General features: G+C 46.2%; 1 pseudogene; it reads right to left on the bottom strand.

The window, feature by feature from the left end:
* Positions 1-24843, bottom strand: part of LOC129861437 (centrosomal protein of 104 kDa-like) — a 64188-nt pseudogene that overhangs the window by 37274 nt on the left and 2071 nt on the right.

The following is a 24843-nucleotide window of genomic DNA, read 5'->3' as shown; positions in this document are numbered from 1 at the left end:
ACATAGAGCCATGACTACATGGAACTCAATTCCACATCAAGTAACTGACGCAAGCTAATACTGCATCAATATATTTTGACCATGACAGTTTACAATCTAGTGTTACTCCAAGCAGTTTAGTCATCTCAACTTGCTCAATTTCCACATTATTTATTACAAGATTTAGTTGAGGTTTAGGGTTTAGTGAGTGTTTTGTTCAAAATACAATGCTTTCAGTTTTAGAAATATTTAGGTCTAACTTATTCCTTGCCACCCACTCTGAAACTAAATGCAGCTCTTTGTTGAGTGTTGCAGTCATTTCAGTCACTGTAGTAGCTGACGAGTATAGTGTTGAGTCATCCGCATACATAGACAGTCTGGCTTTACTCATGTCGTTAGTAAAAATGGAAAAAAGCAAGGGGCCTAAACAGCTACCTGGGTAATTCCTGATTCCAACTGGATTATATTTGAGAGGCTTCCATTAAAGAACTCCCTCTGTGTTCTGTTAGACAACTAATTCTTTATTCACATTACAGCAGGGGGTGTAAAGCCACAACACAAGTTTTTCCAGCAGCAGACTATGATTGACAATGTCAAAAGCTGTACTGAAGTCTAACAAGACAGCCCCCACAATCATTTTATCATCAATTTCTCTCAGCCAATCATCAGTCATTTGTGTAAGTGGTGTGCTTTTTGAGTGTCCTTCCCTATAAGCATGCTGAAATTCTGTTGTCAATTTGTTTACTGTGAAAAAGCATTGTATCTGGTAAAACACAATTGTTTCCAGAAGTTTACTATGGTTGGTAACAGGCTGATTGGTCAGCTATTTGAGCCAGTAAAGGGGGCTTTACTATTCTTGGGTAGCGGGATGACTTTAGCTTCCCTCCAGGCCTGAATGAGGGCACACACTCTCTATGCTTAAATTGAAGATGTGGCAAATAGGAGTGGCAGTATCGTCTGCTATTATCCTCAGGAATTTTTCATCCAGATTGTCAGACCCCGGTGGCTTGTCATTGTTGATAGACAACAATAGTTTTTCACCTCTTCCACACTGTACAATTCTTGTATTTCATAATTATACTTGGATGTGTAGTGTCAGCAGCATCCCTAAGTTGTATTATCTTGTGTAACGGCTTTCTTCCTGGGATGAAGGAGAGGACCAAAATGCAGCGCAGTTAGTGTTCAACATGTTTAATTTAACGAACTGTGAACACTTACAACAATACAAAACAACAAACGTGAAAACCGAGACAGTCCTATCTGGTGCAGACCACAAACACAGCGACAGGAAACAACCACCCACAATCCCCAACACAAAACAAGCCACCTATATATGATTCTCAATCAGTGACAACGATTGACAGCTGCCTCTGATTGAGAACCATATTAGGCTGAACACAGAAACAGACAAACTAGACACACAACATAGAATGCCCACCCCAACTCACGCCCTGACCATACTAAACAAATACAAAAACAAGGGAAAACAGGTCAGGAACGTGACATCTTGCCAATGAAAAAGTAATTAAAGTAGTAGGCAATATCAGTGGGCTATGTGATGAATGGGCCATCTGATTCAATGAATGAAGGAGCCGAGTTGGCTTTTTCCCCAAAATTTTTATTTAAGGTGCCCCAAAGCTTTTTACTGTCATTCTTTAAATAATTTATCTTTGTTTCATAGTACGAGACACACATCATGCAAGGTCTCTGTTTTTCTGTCTGGGCTTTCGTGTGTGATTGTGTGTGTTGTGCGTGCATGCATGCATACGTGCTTGCGTGTATTTATCTCACCAGTCTGTCTCCATACACCTCAATTGGGATGCTGGCCTATCTCTGGGCTCTCTCTGTGAGGAGCTCAGGCTCCCCGGTCAACCCAGGGCTATGGAGGGTGGTGACCAGCGGAGAGGGGACTCCTCAGGCTGGCTCTGGGCTGGCTCCCCCTTCCTCTGCAGGGCAGGTAGGGGTCTCTTGTCATAAGGCAGGGCGGTGAGCTGTGAATACAGTCATTCAATGGAACACCAATGTCAAATGTATAACTTTAGTTTAATTCATGTTGTTGTGGAAAATTAGATCCAAAGATTAAGGCAGAGAGATTAGTTTAGATAATGTTTCTATATAGATCTAGATAGAATATTTAAGCATGTTTACATTTATTACACCAAGATATCGCAAGTGTTGAGAAATGTTCAGTGTTCAAGAGAAACAGATCATGTAATAGACCAAACAGACTGAGCTGGAAAGACTGGTGAAAGAAAGGCCTCTTGAAAAGATTGATTGATTGATTCTCATTCCTGGTCCTGGGGACCCAAAGGGGTGCACATTTTTGTTTCCCCCCTAGCACTACACACGTGATTCAAATCAACAACTCCTCATCAGGCTTTGATGATTTGAATCAAGTGTGTAGTGCTAGGGCAAAAACCCAGGACCAGGATTGAGATCCACTGGATTAGATGATCTACTAAAACAAATGTGGCTTTCATTAACTATAATGTCATTGAATATATCATGATTTATAGTACTCCCTCTATGAAGAGCCAAGGTATAATATCTATTCCAAGTACAACTCTGCCAGCCAACTGGCACAATACTCCTGTTCTGTAAAAGGCTAAAAGTCGAGCCTTCCAGCCAGGTTGGCACACGCTAAAGTCACCCAACTGTTTCACACTTCTAATTAAATTGTGAAACTCAATCTGTCTGTGGTCACACTGGTGAGTAAACCATATAAACGCTTGGTCATAATCCCATGTTTGATCGTTCCAAACACCTCTGCAGCTTAAAATGAGGGCCCCAGTGTTAGGGATGGTCATGAGTAATCGAGTACTCGAACAGACATCAAAACTCAAAACTTTAACCAAAGATCACCTTTTTTTCACATACTGTAAAACTATTTGGTGGAATGTGCTTTGTGGCTGCACAAACGTGCAAGTGAAACTTGGGCTCGAAAATGTTTATGTCTTCTTGAAGACAACGATAATTTGGTTTGACTCTAGTGTTCCAAGCCAAGCATTACATAGTTCTTCTCCCTAAATTTCATTTCAAGTGGAATTGCTAATCCATTTAGAAAATTCCCAAAACAGGCATTATAAACTATACTGAACAAAAATATAAACGAAACATGTAAAGTGTTGGTCCCATGTTTTATGAGCTGAAATAAAAGATCCCCGGAATTTTCAATACGCACAAAAATCTTATTTCTCTAAAATTGTCACGCCCTGGCCTTAGTATTTCTTTGTTTTCTTAATTATTTTAGTTAGGTCAGGGTGTGACATGGGGAATGTATGTGTTTTTTGTAGTGTCTAGGGTGGTTGTAAGGTTTAGGGGGTTTATTAGAGTAGCTGGGTTTATGTTTAGTATAGAAGTCTAGCTGTGTCTATGGTTGAGTGTAGGTATCTAGGAAAGTCTATGGTTGCCTGAATTGGGTCTCAATTAGAGACAGCTGGTTATTGTTGTCTCTGATTGGGAGCCATATTTAAGGCAACCATAGGCTTTAGCTGTTTGTGGGGAATTGTCTATGTTGAACGTTTGTTGCTGGTCTGTGCACTACGTTTATAGCTTCACGGTCGTTTTGTTGGTTTGTTTCTTTTTTATGTATAGTGTTCGTTTTATCTTCATCTCAAATAAAAGAAGATGTCTTTATTTCCCGCTGCGCCTTGGTCCTCTCTCTCACCAACTTATTATGACGATCGTGACAGAATTCCCCACCAGAATCGGATCAAGCAGCGTGTGAAACAACAACAGGACCCACCTACACAGGACTATTGGAATTGGGAGGAAATTCTGGACCGCGAAGTACCAGGAGAATATAACCGCCCCAAAGCTGAGCTGGAGGCAGCGAAAGCAGAGAGGCGGAGATATGAGGAGGCAGCACGGAAACAAGGCTGGAAGCCCGTAAGTCAAACCCAAAAATTTCTTGGGGGGGGGGGGGGGGGGGGGGGCTCTCGGGTAGTTAAGTTGGGTCAGTCGGGAGACGTGAGACAACTCCTCCTGTTTACCGTAAGGAGCCGGTGAGGGCGGATTTGGAGGAGAGTGACGCAGAGACAGTAAAGGAGTTAATGGAGAAATTGGAGGAGAGAGTTATGAGGGATGTATTGGTTTGGTGCATGAGGGACGGCATCCGTCCGAATGAACGTGTTGGTGATTTAATGTCACCGGGAACAGCTCTCCATACTCGTCCTGAGGTGCGTGCTAGCCGTTTGGTTAAGACAGTGCCTACAGCACGCACTAAGCCTCCTGTGCGTCTCCAGAGCCCTGTTCCTCCTCCACGTACTCTCCCTGTGGTGCGTGTCTCCAGTCCAGTGCCTTCAGTTCCGGCACCACGCATCAAGCCTCCTGTGCGTCTCCAGAGCCCTGTACGCACTGTTCCTTCTCCCCGTACTCGCCCTGATGTGCGTGCCCTCAGCCCGGTACCACCAGTGCCGGTACCACGCACCAGGCCTATAGTGCGCCTCGAGAGTCCAGTGTGCCCTGTTCCTCCTCCACGTACTAGCCCTATGGTGCGTGTCTCCAGCCCATTTCCACCAGTGCCTACACCACGCACCAAGCCTCCTGTGTGTCCCTAGAGTCCTGTGCGTCCTGTTGCTGCTCCCCGCACTAGCCCTGAGATGCGTGTCCCCAGCCTGGTACCACCAGTTCCGGCACCACGCACTAGGCCTAATGTGCGTCTCCAGGGTCCAGTATGCCCTGTTCCTTCTCCCCGCACTAGCCTGAAGGTGCGTGTCCCCAGCCCGGTAACACCAGTTCCGGCACCACGCACCAGGCCTACAGTGCGCCTCAGCCGGCCAGAGTCTGCCGTCTGCACAGCGGTGCCTGAACTGCCTGTCTGCCCAGCGCCATCTGAGCCATCAGTCTGCCCAGCGCCATCTGAGCCATCCGTCTGCCCAGCGCCATCTGAGCCATCCGTCTGCCCAGCGCCATCTGAGCCATCCGTCTACCCAGCGCCATCTGAGCCATCCGTCTACCCAGCGCCATCTGAGCCATCCGTCTACCCAGCGACATCTGAGGCATCCGTCTGCCCCGAGCCATTCGAGCCGCCCGTCTGTCCCGAGCCGTCAGAGCCGTTCGTCAGACAAGATCCGCCAGAGCCGCCAACCAGACAGGATCCCCCAGAGCCGCCAACCAGAGCCGTTCGTCAGACAGGATCCGCCAGAGCCGCCAACCAGACAGGATCCGCCAGAGCCGCCAACCAGACAGGATCCGCCAGAGCCGCCAACCAGACAGGATCCGCCAGAGCCGCCAACCAGACAGGATCCGCCAGAGCCGCCAACCAGACAGGATCCGCCAGAGCCGCCAACCAGACAGGATCCGCCAGAGCCGCCAACCAGACAGGATCCGCCAGAGCCGCCAACCAGCCATGAGCAGCCAGAGCCGCCAGCCAGCCATGAGCAGCCAGATCCGCCAGCCAGCCATGAGCAGCCAGATCCGCCAGCCAGCCATGGGCAGCCAGATCCGTCAGCCAGCCATGGGCAGCCAGATCCGTCAGCCAGCCATGGGCAGCCAGATCCGTCAGCCAGCCATGAGCAGCCAGATCCGTCAGCCAGCCATGAGCAGCCAGATCCGTCAGCCAGCCAGATCCGTCAGCCAGCCATGAGCAGCCAGATCCGTCAGCCAGCCATGAGGAGCCAGATCCGTCAGCCAGCCATGAGCAGCCAGATCCGTCAGCCAGCCATGAGCAGCCAGATCCGTCAGCCAGCCATGAGCAGCCATATCCGTCAGCCAACCATGAGCCGTCCAGCCAGGATCTGCCAGAGCCGTCCAGCCAGGATCCGCCAGAGCCGTCATCCAGCCAGGATCCGTCCCTCAGTCCGGAGCTGCCGTCCCTCAGTCCGGAGCTGCCCCTTATCCTGGTGCTGCCCCTTATCCTGGTGCTGCCCCTTAGTCCGGAGCTGCCCCTTAGTCCGGAGCTGCCCCTTAGTCCGGAGCTGCCCCTTAGTCCGGAGCTGCCCCTTAGTCCGGAGCTGCCCCTTAGTCCGGAGCTGCCCCTTAGTCCGGAGCTGCCCCTTAGTCCGGAGCTGCCCCTTAATCCAGTGGGGTTAATGTGGAGGGTGGCCATTTGGAGGAGGCTACGGAGGCGGGTAGTGACTGTGGTGGGGTGGGGACCACGACCAGTGCCGGAGCCGCCGCCGTGGACGGACGCCCACCCAGACCCTTCCCTAGACTTTGTGCTGGTGCGCCCGGAGTTCGCACCTTAAGGGGGGGGGTTATGTCACGCCCTGGCCTTAGTATTTCTTTGTTTTCTTAATTATTTTAGTTAGGTCAGGGTGTGACATGGGGAATGTATGTGTTTTTTGTAGTGTCTAGGGTGGTTGTAAGGTTTAGGGGGTTTATTAGAGTAGCTGGGTTTATGTTTAGTATAGAAGTCTAGCTGTGTCTATGGTTGAGTGTAGGTATCTAGGAAAGTCTATGGTTGCCTGAATTGGGTCTCAATTAGAGACAGCTGGTTATTGTTGTCTCTGATTGGGAGCCATATTTAAGGCAACCATAGGCTCTAGCTGTTTGTGGGGAATTGTCTATGTTGAACGTTTGTTGCTGGTCTGTGCACTACGTTTATAGCTTCACGGTCGTTTTGTTGGTTTGTTTCTTTTTTATGTATAGTGTTCGTTTTATCTTCATCTCAAATAAAAGAAGATGTCTTCATTTCCCGCTGCGCCTTGGTCCTCTCTCTCACCAACTTATTATGACGATCGTGACAAAAATGTTGTGCACAAAGTTGTTTACATCCCTGTTAGTAACCATTTCTCCTTTTCCAAGATAATCCCTACACCTGAGGCTTATCGATAAATTGATTAAACAGCATGATCATTACACAGGTGCACCTTGTGCTGGGGACAAAAAAAGGCCACTCTAAAATGTGTAGTTTTGTCACACAACACAATGCCACAGATTTCTCAAGTTTTGAGGGAGTGTGCAATTGGCATGCTGACTGCAAGAATGACAACATAGCTGTTGCCATGCCAGAAAATGTCATGTTAATTTCTCTACTATATGCCAGCTCCAACCGGCCTCACATTCGCAGACCACGTGTATGGCGTTGTGTGGGCTAGCGGTTTGCTTAGGTCAACGTTGTGAACCCCATGGTGGTGGTGAGGTTATGGTATGGGCAGGCATAAGCTACGTACGATCGATGGCAGTTTGAATGCACAGAGATACTGTGACGAGATCCTGAGGCCCAGTGTCGTGCCATTCATCCGTTGCCATCACAACATGTTTCAGCATGATAATGCAAGGATCTGTACACAATTCCTGGAGGCTGAAAATGTTCCCGTCCCTGCATACTTACAAGACATGTCACCAATTGAGCATGTTTGGGATGCTCTGGATCGACGTGTACGACAGCATGTTCCAGATCCTGACAATATCCAGCAACTTTGCACAGCCATCAACAGCCTGATTAACTCTATGCGAAGGAGATGTGTCGTGCTACTAGGCAAATGGTGGCCACACCAGATACTGACTGTTTTTCTGATCCAAGACCCTACCTTTTTGTTAAGTTATCTGTGACCAACAGATATCTGTATTTCCAGTAAGGTTAAATCCATAGATTAGGGCCAAATGTATTTATTTAAATTGACTGATTTCCTTATTTGAACTTAAACTCAGTAAACTCTTTAAAATTGTTGCATGTTGCGATTATATTTTTGTTCAGTATAAATCTAACGTCAGTATATCGAAAAGAAGACCGATTTTGGTTTGTAACCCTGAGAAAATTATCTTCCAACTCGCTTGAAATGATCACCCTTTGAGAATAACTGTTCCAGACACAAGATGCGCATCACTTAGCAATGGCAAGTTTTGTCATTTGGAAAAATATTCTGTTCTATTTTATATATTACATCATGCTTTTTACTATAGCATACGGTCCCTTCAGAAAGTATTCATACCCCACGACTTATTCCACATTTTCTCGTGTTACAGCCTGAATTCAAAATGCATTAAATTACACACAATACTCCATAATGACAAAGTGAAACCATGTTTTTAGAAATGTTTTTATTTACAAAAATTATGTGAAACATAAACATCTAATTTACATAACTATTCACACCCCTGAGTCAATACTTTGTAGTATCACCTTTGGCAGCGATTACAGCTGTGAGTCTTTCTGGTTAAATCTCTAAAAGCTTTCCACACCTGGATTGCACAACATTTGCCCATTATTCTTTTCAAAATTCTTCAAGCTCTGTCAAATTGGTTGTTGATCATTGCTAGAAAACCATTTTCAGGTCTTGCCATAGATATTCAAGTAGATTTAAGTCAAAACTGTAACTTGGCCACTCTTCTGGTGTAAAGCAGACTAAACCAGGTTTTCCTCTAAGATTTTGCCTGTGTGTAACGACTGGAGAGTGATGGGTGTGGAGTCAGACGCAGAGAGCAGAAGGCGCTTTAATGTCCTTTCGTAAAGTAACCAGTTACAAACATGGGTGAAGCCCAAAACACAGGTGCAACAAGCCCAAAACCGTAATTACTAAAAATACAGGACAGCGAAAAAACAAAAGAACACAAACACCACATACGTCAAATAACAACAAGCCCTCACAAACACCAGCGGGCTAAACAAACTTAAATAACACCCATCCCAAAACCCCAACAAGGAACAGGTGAAAACAATTAGACACAACCAAATGAAAAAGGGATCGGTGACCGCCGAGCGCCACCCGAACAGGAAGGGGAGCCACCTTCGGTGGTATTCGTGACAGCACCCCCCTCCTGACGCACGGCTCCCGCAGTGCGCCGACACCAGCCTCGGGGACGACCCGGGGGGCGAGGCGCAGGGCGATCTGGATGGAGGCGATGAAACTCCCTTAGCATAGTGGGATCCAATATATCCCCCACCGGGACCCAGCACCTCTCCTCCGGCCCGTATCCCTCCCAGTCCACGAGGTACTGCAGGCCCCTCACCCGGGGTCTCGAGTCCAGAATGGCCCGTGTCGTGTACGCCGGGGACCCCTCGATGTCCAGAGGGGGCGGAGGGACCTCCGGAACCTCACCTTCCTGCATGGGACCAGCTACCACCGGCCTGAGGAGAGACACATGAAACGAGGGGTTAATACGATAATACGAAGGGAGTAACAATCGATAACACACCTCGTTTATTCTCCTCAGGACTTTAAATGGCCCTACACACTGCGGACCCAGCTTCCGGCAGGGCAGGCGGAGGGGCAGGTTTCGGGTCGAGAGCCAGACCCTGTCCCCCGGTGCAAACACGGGGGCCTCACTGCGGTGACAGTCAGCGCTCCTCTTCTGCCGTCCACTCGCCTGACGCAATGACTCCTGGGCGGCTTTCCAGGTCTCCTTAGAGCGCTGCACCCACTCCTCCACCGCAGGAGCCTCAGTCTGGCTCTGATGCCATGGTGCCAGAACCGGCTGGTACCCTAACACACACTCAAACGGTGACATGTTGGTAGAGGAGTGGCTTAGTGAGTTCTGGGCCATTTCAGCCCAGGGGATGTATCTCGCCCACTCCCCTGGCCGGTCCTGGCAAAACGACCTCAGAAACCTACCCACCTCCTGGTTCACTCTTTCCACCTGCCCATTACTCTTCGGGTGATACCCCGAGGTCAGGCTGACCGAGACCCCCAGACGCTCCATAAACGCCTTCCATACTCGTGACGTAAACTGGGGACCCCGATCAGAAACGATATCCTCGGGCACCCCGTAGTGCCGGAAGACATGGGTGAACAGTGCCTCCGCAGTCTGCAGGGTCGTAGGGAGACCGGGCAAAGGGATAAGACGGCAGGACTTCGAGAACCGATCCACAACGACCAGGATCGTCGTATTCCCCTGAGACAGGGGAAGATCCGTAAGAAAATCCACCGATAGATGGGACCACGGCCGTTGTGGAACGGGGAGGGGTTGTAATTTCCCCCGTGGCAAGTGCCTAGGAGCCTTACTCTGGGCGCACACCGAACAGGAGTAGACATAGAAGCGCACGTCTCTCAACAAGGTATGCCACCAGTACTTCCCTCTAAGACCTCGCACCGTCCTCGAAATACCCGGGTGACCTGACGAGGGTAGACTATGAGCCCACGAATCAATTGATCACGAACAGCGAGCGGCACGTACCTACGACCCTCCGGGCACTGTGGAGGCGCAGGTTCCTCCCTTAGTGCCCACTCGATGTCCGCGTCCACCTCCCATACTACCGGTGCTACCAGCTTGGCAGCCGGAATGATGGGAGTAGGATCGATGGACCGGTCATCGGTGTCATATAGGCGGGACAGGGCGTTGGCCTTAGTATTGAGGGAACCTGGTCGATACGAGATCGTAAAACGAAATCGGGTGAAATACATGGCCCACCTTGCCTGACGAGGATTCAGTCTCCTAGCTGATCGGATATACTCCAGGTTACGGTGGTCAGTCCAGATGAGGAAAGGGTGCTTAGCCCCCTCAAGCCAGTGTCTCCACACCTTCAGGGCCTTAACCATGGCCAACAGCTCCCTATCCCCCACATCATAATTCCGCTCCGCTGGCCTGAGCTTCTTTGAAAAAAAGCACAAGGGAGGAGCTTCGGTGGCGTACCCGAGCGCTGTGAGAGCACCGCTCCAACCCCAGCCTCGGATGCGTCCACCTCTACGATGAATGCCAAAGAAGGGTCCGGATGCACCAACACTGGCGCGTCGGTGAACAGCGCCTTCAAACGACGGAAAGCTCCGTCCGCCTCTGCTGACCACTGCAAACACACCGGCCCCCCCCTTCAGCAGTGAGGTAATAGGAGCCGCTACCTGACCAAAGCCCCGGATAAACCTTCGGTAGTAATGGGCAAACCCTAAAAAAACGCTGCACCTCCTTTACCGTGGTCGGAGTCGGCCAATTACGCACAGCCTTTACGCGGTCACCCTCCATTACCACCCCCGAGGTGGAAATGCGATAACCCAGGAAGGAAACGGCTCGTTTGGAAAACTCACATTTCTCCGCCTTCACGTACAGGTCATGCTCCAGCAATTGCCCAAGAACCTTGCGTACCAGAGACACATGCGCGGCGCGTGTAGCGGAGTAAATCAAGATGTCGTCAATATACACCACTATACCCTGTCCGTGCAGGTCTCTGAGAATCTCATCAACAAAGGATTGAAAGATGGCTGGAGCATTCTTTAACCCGTACGGCATGACGAGGTACTCATAATGGCCAGATGTGGTACTAAACGTGGTTTTCCACTCATCTCCCTCCCGAATACGCACCAGATTATACGCGCTCCTGAGGTCCAGTTTTATGAAGAATCGCGCCCCGTGAAATGATTCCACCGCCGTAGCGATGAGAGGTAGTGGATAACTGAAACCCACAGTGATGGAATTTAGACCTCGATAATCAATACACGGACGTAAACCACCATCCTTTTTCTTCACGAAAAAGAAACTTGAGGAGACGGGTGACATGGAGGGCCGAATGTACCCCTGTCCCAGGGCTTCCGTGACATATGTCTCCATAGCCAACGTCTCCTCCCAGGACAAAGGATACACGTGACTCCTGGGGAGTGTAGCGTTTACCTGGAGGTTTATCACGCAATCCCCCTGTCGATGAGGTGGTAATAGGGTCGCCTTCTTTTTACTGAAGGCGATAGCCAAATCGGCATACTCAGCAGGAATGCGCACGGTGGAAACCTGGTCTGGACTCTCCACCGTTGTCGCACCGATGGAAACTCCTAAACACCTGCCTGAACACTCATCAGACCACCCCTGGAGAGCTCCCTGTTTCCACAAAATCCTAGGATTGTGAATAGCCAGCCAGGGAATCCCCAGCACCACCGGAAACGCAGGTGAATCAATAAGGAACAGACTAATCCGCTCCTTATGATTCCCCTGCGTAATCATCTCCAGAGGAATCGTGGCCTCCCTGACCAGCCCTGACCCTAATGGTCGACTATCTAAGGAGTGCACGGGGAAGGGGTGGGTCTACCTTAACTAACGGAATCCTCAACCTCTGAGCGAGTCCGCGATCTATAAAACTCCCCGCTGCGCCTGAATCGACTAGCGCCTTATGCTGGAGAGAGGGGAAAAACCTCAGAAAACAAATTAACAAAAACATGTGACCAACAGGAAGCTCTGGGGGAGTGTGGTGCTGACTCACCTGGGGTGACCGAGGAGTGTTCTGCCTGCCCTCTCGACTCCCAGATGGACTCCTCCAGCACCGACCGGAAGTGTGTCCTCTCTGGCCACAATGGGTACAGGAGGTGCCTCCTCCTCCGGTCTCCCTAGATGCAGCCCCCCTAGCTCCATTGGGATGGGAGCGGGAGGGCCAGGAGGTGATACTGACAGGACCTTTTCAGAATGTCCGCGAGCAGCCAGCAGATGGTCTAGCCGGATGGACATGCCGATCAACTCATCCAAGCTGAGCGTAGTGTCCCGACAAGCCAGCTCCCTGCTGACGTCCTCTCTTAGGCTACACCTGTAATGGTCTATCAGGGCCCTGTCGTTCCACCCCGCTCCAGCAGCTAAAGTCCGTAATTCCAGCGCGAAGTCCTGCTTGTTCCTCATCCCCTGCCGGAGATGGAACAACCTCTCACCCGCCGCTCGGCCCTCCGGAGGATGATCAAACACGGCCCGGAAACGGCGGGTGAACTCCGGGTAGTGACCCTTCGCTGAGTCGGGCCCGTTCCAGATGGCATTGGCCCACTCCAGGGCTCTACCCATCAGGCAGGAGATGAGGACACTCATGCTCTCCTCGTCCGAGGGAGCCGGCCGAACGGTGGCCAGGTAGAGCTCTAGTTGTAACAGGAATCCCTGGCACTCCGCTCCATCGTACTCCCTCGGAGGCGTGATACGCAGAGCGCTGGCACCGGATCCCGCTGGAGGAGATGGTAGAGTTGCTGGTGGGAGGGTAGGTGGGGTAGTAGGGAGACCACTCCTCTCCCAACGGTCCATCCTCTCCATCATTTGATCCATCGCTGATCCGATGCGATGGAGGATGGACGTATGATGAAGGACTCTCTCCTCCATCGTGGGGAGAGGGGTGGTCGCTGCTCCTGCTGACTCCATATCGGGGTGCGGGCTTCTGTAACGACTGGAGAGTGATGGGTGTGGAGTCAGACGCAGAGAGCAGAAGGCTGACGGGAAAAACGCTTTAATGTCCTTTCGTAAAGTAACCAGTTACAAACATGGGTGAAGCCCAAAACACAGGTGCAACAAACCGAAAACCATAGTTACTAAAAATACCGGACAGCGACAACTCAAAAGAACACAAACACCACAGTCAAATAACAACAAGTCCTCACAAACACCAGCGGGCTAAACGAACTTAAATAACACCCATCCCAAAACCCCAACAAGGAACAGGTGTAAACAATTAGACACAACCAAACGAAAAGGAAAAAGGGATCGGTGGCAGCTAGTAGACCGGCGACGACGACTGTCAAGCGCCACCCGAACAGGAAGGGGAGCCACCTTCGGTGGTATTCGTGACACTGTGCTTGCCTCCATTCTATTTCTCTTTTATCCTGAAAAACTCCCCAGTCCTTAACTTTTACAAGCATATCCATAACATGATGCAGACACCACTATGCTTGAAAATATGGAGAGTGGTACTCAGTAATGTGTTGTATTTGATTTGGCCCAAACAAATGTTTGTTTTTATTCAGGACAAAAAGTGAATTGCTTCGCCACATTTTTTGCAGTATTACTTTAGGTCCTTGTTGCAGACAGGATGCAAGTTTTTGAATATTTTTTATTCTGTACAAGCTTCCTTCTTTTCACTCTGTCAACTTGGTTAGTATTGTGGCGTAACTACAATGTTGTTGATCCATCCTCAGTTTGATCCTATCACAACCAATAAGCTCTGTAATTGTTTTAAAGTTGCCATTGGCCTCATGGTGAAATCCCTCATGAAAGATGCCTGTATCTTTGTAGTGACTGGTTGTATTGATACACCATCCAAAGTGTAATTCACTATGCTCAAAGGGATGTTCAATGTCAACTTTTTTTTTTTTTTTTTTACCCATCTACCAATAGGTGCCCTTCTTTGCGAGGCATTGGAAAACCTCCCTGGTCTTTGTGGTTGAATCGATGTTTGAAATTCACTGCTCAACTGAGGGACCTTACAGATAATTGTATGTGTGGGGTACAGAGATGAGGTAGTCATTCAAAAATCATGTTAAACATTATTATTGCACACAGAGTGAGTCCATGCAACTTATTATGTGACTTGTTAAGCACATTTTTAACTCCTGAACTTATTTAGCTTTGCCATAACAAATAAGAAAGGGGTTGAATACATATTGACTCAAGACATTTCAGCTTAATTTTAAAATTAATTTGTAAAGATTTCAAGCAACATAATTCCACTTTTACATGATGGGGTATTGTGTGTAGGCCAATTTTAAATTCAGGCAGTAACACAACAAAATGTGGGAAAAGTAAAGGGGTTTGAATACTTTCTGAAGGTGCGGTACTGTAGGTGTCTTGACTGTGATAAGGGCTCGGGAAATAAGATAATTGAACAAAACAAGGCATTAACTTAAGGTCCCAGTCACAACTATTGAAATGACCCAAGAAGCCACATAGAGCCACTGACCGTGCCCATGTCCAGTAGGTTGTGGATCTCCAGATGATGGTACACTGTCTGGTACTCCTCCATCTGCTCCTTCTTCTTCTTGGCCGTGTCGTAGTCCTCCTACTCAATGGCAAAGCGCTTCTCCACGTTGGATGAGCCCAGGCATTCTCCTACCTATCCCAGTCACACATGGGGACAGATGGAGAAGGAAGGAGGCACATGAATGGATAAAGAGAAAGACAGAGTGGTTTTGAAAGGTTATTTTTTGTGTTGAACTCTTTTCATGTCCATTAATGGACGACCAAAGGTCCAGATGTCAAACTATATCTTATGTTGTTCAACAGAACCACATATGAAAAAAAAAATAGTTTAGTCCTCCTTAAATTGTGGTTACTATGCAACAGGTCATTGCCATGCCCCCAGAGCATCACGGTATTACATGGACGGAATAGTTAATGTTTACTAGCTGGTATCCCAAATGGCACCATATTTACTTTATAGTGCACTACTTTTGACCAGGGCCCATGGGGTTCTGGTCAAAAGTAGTGCATTACATAGTGAATAGGGTCCAATTTTGGACACAGATCCATAGGTGCCAGTAAGTCCAATGTGTAATTTTACTGGGAAATTTCATAGAACTGAGGGAGGTTGCTAGTCGGTGCCAGGTAACACATATATTTATATAAGTCTACTGCATTAGCTACTAATGTGACAGACAATTAGTAGTGGACATATTTCAAGTATGTGACAATATGAAGTAATATCTTTTTCTATCAATCCTGCATAGGTGTGAGTTATGCCATCAAGGAGCTATGGAGAGAGTTTCGGCTAGATCACCTTGGCAACAGCAGTGTATGCAATGCTAAGAGGCGTTTGGGTTGGAAAGAAACCATTCTTTGGTTACAGGCTAGCGTTTGGGTTGGAAAGAAACCGTTCTTTGGTTACAGGCTAGCGTCTGGTTTGTCACAACAAAGAAAAAACACTCACTGGCCTTCACCGCAGCTGTTGTGCTTATTATGTATTCATGGTTGGTATGACGACCGCATACACATAGGTGGTTGGTGACAGGAATCTGAACAATGTTTAATGACTACGATTACAGACATGGACAAAATCAGACTGCAAAATTGCAAATCAATAAGGAAGTGAAAAAGTCAAAAGATGAATTCAAAGACTTGATATTGAGTATACTGTATGTGTAAATTTGTAATGCAATGATAGCGTCTCTATACTACATGACCAAAAGTATGTGGACACCTGCTCATCAAACATCTCATTCCAGAATCATGGGCATTAATATTAATATGTAGTTGGTCCCCCCTATGCTGCTATAACAGCCTCCACTCTTCTGGGAAGGCTTTCCACTAGATGCTGGAACATTGTTGCGGGGACTTGCTTCCAGTCAGCCACAAGAGCATTAGTGAGGTCGGCCACTGATGTTGGGCGATTAGGCCTGGCTCACAGTCCAATTCATCCCAAAGGTGTTTGATGGGGTTAAGGGCAGCGCTCTTTGCAGGCCAGTCAAATTCTTCCATACCGATCTCGACAAACCATTTTTTTATGAACCTCGCTTGTGCACGGGGGCATTGTCATGCTGAAACAAGAAAGGGTCTTCCCCAAACTATTGCCACAAAGTTGGAAGCACAGAATCGTCTAGAATGTCATTGTACGACCATGAAGGCCATGTTAAGATTTCCCTTCACTGGAACTAAGGGGCCTAACCCTAACCATGAGAACCAGCCCCAGACCATTATTCCTCCTCCACCAAAACTTTACAGTTGGCACTATGCATTGGGGCAGGTAGCGTTCTCCTGGCATCCGCCAAACCCAGATTCGTCTGTTAGACTGCCAGATGATAAAGCGTGATTCATCCCTCCAGAGAATGTGTTTCCACTGCTCCAGAGTCCAATGGCGGCGAGCTTTACACCCCTCCAGCTGACGCTTGGCATTGCGTATGGTGATCTTAGGCTTGTGTGTGGCTGCTCGGCCATGGAAACCAATTTCATGAAGCCCCCGACGAACAGTTATTGCGCTGATGTTGCTTGCAGAGGCAGTTTGGAACTCACTAGAGTGTTGCAACCAAGGACAGACGATTTGGACTTATCAGACCAAAGGACAGATTTCCACCGGTCTAATGTCCATTGCTCGTGTTTTTTGGCCCAAGAAAGTCTCTTCTTCATATTGGTGTCCTTTAGTAGTGGTTTCTTTGCAGGAATTCAACCATGAAGGTCTGATTCACGCAGTCTCCTCTGAATAGTTGATGACATGTGTCTGTTATTTGAACTCTGTGAAGAATTTTTTGGGGCTGCAATCTGAGGTGCAGTTAACTCTAATGAACTTATCATCTGGAGCAGAGGAAACTCTGGGTCTTCCTTTCCTGTGGCAGTCCTCATGAGAGACAGTTTCATAATAGTGCTTGATGGTTTTTGCGACTGCACTTGAAGAAACATTCAAAGATCTTGAAATGTTCCGTATTGACTGACCATGTCTTAAAGCTATGATGGACTGTCGTTACTCTTTGCTTATTTGAGCTGTTCTTGCCATAACAAGGATTTGGTCTTTTACCAAATAGGGCTATATTCTGTATACCACCAATACCTTGTCATAACACAACTGACTGGGTCAAATGCATTAAGGAAAGAAATTCCACAAATGAACTTTTAACAATGCACACCTGTTAATTGAAATGTATTCCAGATGACCTACCTAATGAAGCTGGTTGAGAGAATGCCAAAAGTGTGCAAGGAAAAGGGTGGCTACTTTGAAGAATCTTAATTATAAAATACATTTTGATTGTTAACAGTTTTTTGGTTACTACTTCATTCCATATGTGTTATTTCATAGTTTTGATGTCTTCACTAAGATTCTACAATGTATATCTAACTATGCAATACATATTTCCATATTTTCAGTTCCACGGGGAAATGGGGTATTGGGTATTTTTATTCAATTTCCACACAGAAAGACCCTAGAAGCACCTTTTGCAGGTCAGCGATAGCCTGCTTGAGTGTTTTGGCAAACTCTTATCTCTCCTGACGGACCATCTCCTGCTTCTTGTCATCCAGTAGGTGGATGATGTGGGCTATTTCGGGGTCCTGATACATGTCAAAAGCCAGGTCATCCAGAGGGGAGATGGACTCACACTTACTGAAAGAGACAATGGGATAGAACCGCTTTTAATGCATAGAACATACTGTAGCCTCGGTTTACACTTGTAGATTATTAGGTACCCCAATTAGCCAAATTAGGTATTCAAAATATTACCTGAAATTGTGTGATTAGATAAACAAATATTCTATACATTTGTAATGTACAGAGTATTGTTAGTACAGTCATTTACATGTTGATGTTTTTATTTTTTATATATATAATATATATATATATTTTTACATCTATTGGATATTGCTATTTTTTCATACATTTGAATGAGTCTCAGAGTGACTATTTGACAACTATTCCAATTAAATTGTCATTTGTGTTTTTCTTTAGCCTGGATTCCTGGGCTTCTACGTTAGCCATTTCTATTAACAGACTGTAGCCCTAGATAAAGACAAAAACATAACAATCGAAATGGCAAACAGTGGTAATTTAGAGGTCTTCTTGTACCCGAGGACAATCTAGACCCGACTGACAATGTTTATACGCCAAGTTGCTCTTCTGGAATGAAACTGTCTTTATATGTTGGCTAGCCTTTCTATAAGCTAATGAATTCACCTTATTAGCGTAAAATAAATATGCTACAGGCTATGCAGAGCCGTGGTCGGGTCCATTCGGGTCTATCAGCTGTAGTTACATAGCTCCAATGACAATCAAACCGAGGGAAAAATAAAACATTTGGACCCAGGCCCGCTTGTGTCCCGGGGCGGGTCTCAGGTACTCGGGTTCGGGTGGACCCGTGAAGACCTCTAGTGGCGATCATGTCAACTTCCAGGCTGTTTTTTTATTTATTAAAAAGCATTGTCACAAAGGACTTCACAGGCCAATGAGCCTTCAACCCTACCCCATGCATGTTGCAACCAAGGCGGTCACGTGCTGACTGCTGTTAAGGTAGTGCTCAATCAGCTTCTCTCTGCTTAGCTGTGGGCAAACAGAGGTACAATTAACCTCTCTCAATGACAGGTCTCAAAACACACAGCGAAAAGGCACAGGTCATCTGCTCAGTAAAACACTACAATCACAACCAACTGACTCATTATTATGGAAACCCAAATGGGGCATATTCCAGTTGTAAATTAGAGAACTAACAGTAACATGGACGATATGAGGACTACTCAACTCTGTATATAATAGATGAGGCAAGTCATCAGAGCTAGGTGATCTACCACAAGTAGTCTCGTCAATTCACGTACATCTACACATCTCAATGATATGACCAGAACTATTACTGCATGCAGCACTCAATATACTTCAATGTCACTCTATAGGTTTCATCTGTACAATCACAACATACATGGAACAGTGAGAACACTAAAACTCTGAGATAACCAGGCCAGCTAACACTGCGGCCATGGTGGAGGTGCTTAAGCGTGGGATTAGAGAGCAACAATGTGGAGCTTGTCCCGTGGAATCTGCCTTCCTGTGTGTTGGAGAGGTAAGGCTGGACCACTCGTTGTAGGGTGAAGTTGCCCCTAGATGCCTGATCTATGGTCAGTTTAGCATTTTCCTAATTAATGGTTAATGTTAGGCTTGGGGAAAGGGAAGCTGATCTTGGATCTTCAGTTAGGGGAAACTTCCACCCTGAGCTGGGCCACTCTCCTCCAGGGGCTGTCCGTCCGCAGGTCTATCTGATTACACTGGCTACGGCCTCCTCTGTGATTACTCTGCTCTCTGAGTCTGATTACCACATTCCTGCCCCATGTCCGTCAGGGCAAACACACACGCATACACACACACGGCAATACAGGCACACACAGTGACCACCATGGAACCAGGCAACACTCGAACAAAAGAAAAACTGTGTCTGTGTGCATACTGTAAACATACACTGACACACAGTTACATAAACAGTGGAACGTGTTTTTCTATAGTTTCTTTTACATAAACACATTATGGACACATATAACATCAATAATATTCAGAAATATCAACTATTATTATCTGCAGATCAATGTAGGCCTATAATGTGTATATGGTTATAGTCATATGAAACTCAAAATGTTTTTGATTTTTACTGTACCATAGACTAACACTTCATGTGCTATACTCACTGTCCTGGGTTAAATGCTTAAGGACAAGTCATGTAATCAGTCATGTCAATAAAAACATGTCTCATGTAAATGGCTGTGTCGGAATACACATACTAGAGTACTACATTTCGGCGTTTAATAATCATATCGTATTTTCCGACTTATGTTCAGCTGATAATTAGATAAAGTTACGCGCTGTACCATAATGAACAAATGGTGGGAGTCAATGCAATAGCACATTAGATGATCCATTCAGAGTACTATTTTCAAAATGTCAACATACTATAAAACGTTATTTTTGGGAAAGTTGCACAGCAATACCTTAAACCGAAATGTGTCTTTAACCCAACCCTTCTGAATCAGAGAGGAGCGGGGGGCTGCCTTAATCGACGTCATCGGAGCCCGAGCAGTTGTTGTTGGGGGTAACTGCAGTTGTTGTTGGGGGTTAACTGCCTTGCTCAAGGGCAGAACGGCATATTTTTACACCTTGCCGGCTCGGAACCAGCGATCTTTCGGTTACTGGCCCAACGCTCTTAACCGCTAGGCTGCCTGCCACCCACTTAAGGACGCTAGTATGGGTATTCGGACACAATAATGACTTCACATTGGCAACCTCACAAACACAGCAGCTCCATCTGGCGTTTCACAGTAGTGCTGCACCTTAAATATCCAGTCAAATAAAACACGAAAAAACACGTACACACGAGCAGCCACTTACAATAGTGTCAATAGCATTGCCATTCACATAATCTCCCAAAACATTTATGGCAACCAATGCAACCTGAAATGATAAACAAAAGCTTATGAAAAAAAATCGAATAAACAATGAAAAGATGTGAATGTGCTAGTATGTAAGTTAGGTTATGGGGAATTACTTTATGTGTAGTACCGGTAGGTATTGATTGACTGAGTGTGACATAGTGGAGTACCTGGTTGTAAAGGTTGTAGCGGTTGACATGGTTTCTGTGAAAGGTTATCCCGAGGTAAGTTCCAGTGGCATCCATGTGAACAGACTATAGAGAAACATATAAAGAGAAACATACCTATGGCAAAATGTGCATACCAATTCCTATTACTGTGAACATTTGATGTAACAAAAATGCAGTAAATGATGAAAATGTAGGCCTACACACTGAATGTACAAAACCTTTGGAAAACCTGCTCTTTCCATGACATAGACTAACCAGGTGAATCTAGGTGAAACTGTGGGAAGCATTGGAGTCAACATGGGCCAGCATCCCTCTGGAACGTATTCGACACCTTGTAATGTCCATGCCCCGATGAATGGAGGCTGTTCTGAGGGCTAAAGGGGGTGCAACTCAAGAGTAGGAAGGTGTTCCTAATGTTTTGTACACTGTGTATATCATAATAGTAATATAGTTACTTAGCAATAACCAATGCTCATGTTCAATCACTATATGTGTGTCAAGTGGGAATTGAACCTACAACCTTGGTGTTCCCGCCACCATGCTCCATAGAATCATAACCACAACAACAACATAGAGAACAGCAGAAGCAGACTGCCATCCAGGCTACATGATCCATCCAAGTAAGCCAGACGCATATACATCAGGGCACACATTTTCTATGGGACAAGGTCATGTAGTCCCTCCCTGTTTCAGTCAATTTTCTTCCTTTTGGTGCCTAATGGATATGACCCCTGTTCGTGTTGGTCCGACATCTCTGTTCGCTGATTCTACTGACTCATCCTAATCTGCAGAGGGATCCAAAGAGACTAGGTTAGTGGGCCTCTGGTAGTCTGTCGCCGATGTGTATCTTGCCTGAGATCAGGTACTGGTGGGCCAGCAGCCGCAGCTTACGGACCCGACTCTGACCTGCCAACTGCAGAGTGACCTCCTAAGGGTATGGACAGAACATGTGGAAGAAACAAGTGAGGTTGGAACTTATTTTTATTTATTTTTTATTAAATAATACAAAACATACACATACAAAAGACAACATACAGACACAAAAATTTCAACATCACTCCTGCCCAGATCCACCTGTTCTCACCCCTATCTCCAGCGTCCATATGACATCTCGAAATATGCAGACAGATGGATTAAAAGTACATTTACAATGTAATACTTCTGACAGCCAACTTTCGAACTCTGGCCAGAACTTTTCAACTTCATAACATTCCTAGAAGCCATGAATTATTGAGTCATTGTTAGTTTTACAATTACGACATGACTCTGTTGTTGTGCTGTAGAATTTGTGAATTTTGTCTATTGTATACAGAACAAGTATTTGATACACTGCTGATTTTGCAGGTTTTCCTACTTACAAAGCATGTAGAGGTCTGTCATTTGTATCATAGGTACACTTCAACTGTGAGAGACGGAATCTAAAACAAAAATCCAGAAAATCACATTGTATGATTTTTAAGTAATTAATTTGCATTTTATTGCATGACATAAGTATTTGATCACCTACCAACCAGTAAGAATTCCGGCTCTCACAGACCTGTTAGTTTTTCTTTAAGAAGCCCTCCTGTTCTCCACTCATTACCTGTTTGAACTCGTTACCTGTATAAAAGACACCTGTCCACACACTCAATCAAACAGACTCCAACCTCTCCACAATGGCCAAGACCAGAGAGCTGTGTAAGGACATCAGGGATAAAATTGTAGACCTGCACAAGGCTGGGATGGGCTACAGGACAATAGGCAAGCAGCTTGGTGAGAAGGCAACAACTGTTGGCGCAATTATTAGAAAATGGAAGAAGTTCAAGATGACGGTCAATCACCCTCGGTCTGGGGCTCCATGCAAGATCTCACCTTGTGGGGCATCAATGATCATGAGGAAGGTGAGGGATCAGCCCAGAACTACACGGCAGGACCTGGTCAATGACCTGAAGAGAGCTGGGATCACAGTCTCAAAGAAAACCATTAGTAACACACTACGCCGTCATGGATTAAAATCCTGCAGTGCACGCAAGGTCCCCCTGCTCAAGCCAGCGCATGTCCAGGCCCGTCTGAAGTTTGCCAATGACCATCTGGATGATCCAGAGGAGAAATGGGAGAAGGTCATGTGGTCTGATGAGACAAAAATAGAGCTTTTTGGTCTAAACTCCACTCGCCGGGTTTGGAGGAAGAAGAAGGATGAGTACAACCCCAAGAACACCATCCCAACCGTGAAGCATGGAGGTGGAAACATCATTCTTTGGGGATGCTTTTCTGCAAAGGGGACAGGACGACTGCACCGTATTGAGAGGAGGATGGATGGGGCCATGTATCGCGAGATCTTGGCCAACAACCTCCTTCCCTCAGTAAGATCATTGAAGATGGGTCGTGGCTGGGTCTTCCAGCATGACAACGACCCGAAACACACAGCCAGGGCAACTAAGGAGTGGCTCGGTAAGAAGCATCTCAAGGTCCTGGAGTGGCCTAGCCAGTCTCCAGACCTGAACCCAATAGAAAATCTTTGGAGGGATCTGAAAGTCCGTATTGCCCAGCGACAGCCCCGAAACCTGAAGGATCTGGAGAAGGTCTGTATGGGGGAGTCGGCCAAAATCCCTGCTGCAGTGTGTGTAAACCTGGTCAAGAACTACAGAAAACGTATGATCTCTGTAAATGCAAACAAAGGTTTCTGTACCAAATATTAAGTTCTGCTTTTCTGATGTATCAAATACTTATGGACTGCAATAAAATCCAAATTAATTACTTAAAAATCATACAATGTGATTTTCTGGATTTTTGTTGACCTCTACATGCTTTGTAAAGTAGGAAAACCTGCAAAATCGGCAGTGTATCAAATACGTCTTCTCCCCACTGTAATACATTCTATACATTAGTTTATACTAGATTAAGCGTACATTTTGGTTACCTGGTTTTCATTAGTTATGTTCAAGCATTCCCTCCATCTTGTGCTAACATCAGTTGTTTTTTATTCTTGGTTCAAATAGTTTATATTTTTTCCTAATAGATTGTCAGTTGGATAGGCTCTCTGCAAGGTTTTGTATATCTTACCTATCATATGAATATCCTTCTCTGACTCAAATAGGATTCTCTCAAGATTTCTCTGATGGAAAGGAAAAGTTCCTAATGTTTTGTACACTCGGTGTATATTTAAGCAATAAGGCCCGAGGGGGTGTGGTATATGACCAATATATCACGGCTAAGGGCTGTTCTTATTGGCCATATATCACAAATCCCAGAGAGGAGCCTTATTGCTATTATAAACTTTTTTCCAATGTAATTAGAGCAGTAAAAATAACTGTTTTGTCATACCCGTGGTATACGGTCTGATATACCACGGCTGTCAGCCAATCAGCATTCAGGGCTCGAACCACCCAGTTTATAATTGTTGTTTGTTGTCACTTACTAAGCATACATCCTAGATAATTGTCACTCCCTCAGCTTTGGGACATTTGTGCATATAGCTCATATAGCTCAAATGAAGGGCCAAGGGGAAGGGACCAGTTTGGGATTGAGCATAAGTATGTGTCGTGTGTGTTTATCAAATCAAATTTTACTCATCACATGCTTCGTAAACAACAGGTGTAGACTAACAGTGAAACGCTTACTTACGGGCCCTTCCCAACAACGCAGAGAGAAATAACAGAAAAGTAAAGCACGTAATAACAGTGTACCAGTACCAGGGCCAGCGTTATGGGTGAGCCCGCCCTACCGTACCTCCTTGCCTGTCCAAATAAAATATTGAAATATCGATCATTTATTTGACCAAGATGCACACCAACAGAAAGACGCATCAATCTCAGATAAAGCATCCGCGCAAGCAAAATAGCGGCCCTCTGACACTGTATGTGTAGACCAAGTATATAATGCTATCTGGACATAAGGAGTATGGCATGTCATATTTGGTCTGGCCAGGCAGCATCAAATCAAATTTTATTTGTCACATGTGCCGAATAGAACAGGATACAACCTTACAGTGAAATGCTTACTTACAAGCCCTTAACCAACAATGCAATTTAAAAAATCCCCCCCCCCCCAAAAAAAAGAACCCCCCCCCCCCAAAATTAAATAAGAAATAAAAGTAACAAATAATTAAAGAGCAGCGGTAAAATAACAATAGCGAGGCTATATACAGGGGGTACTGGTACAGAATGTGCGGGGGCACCGGTTAGTTGAGGTAATTGAGGTAATATGTACATGTAGGTAGAGTTATTAAAGTGACTATGCATAGATAATAACAGAGAGGAGCAGCAGTGTAAAAGGGAGGGGGCAATGGAAA

This window comes from Salvelinus fontinalis, chromosome 8 (assembly GCF_029448725.1).
Source record: "Salvelinus fontinalis isolate EN_2023a chromosome 8, ASM2944872v1, whole genome shotgun sequence".
Taxonomy (NCBI): domain Eukaryota; kingdom Metazoa; phylum Chordata; class Actinopteri; order Salmoniformes; family Salmonidae; genus Salvelinus; species Salvelinus fontinalis.
Note: the sequence above shows the minus strand (reverse complement) of the source record. Positions and strands in the feature narration are given on the sequence as shown.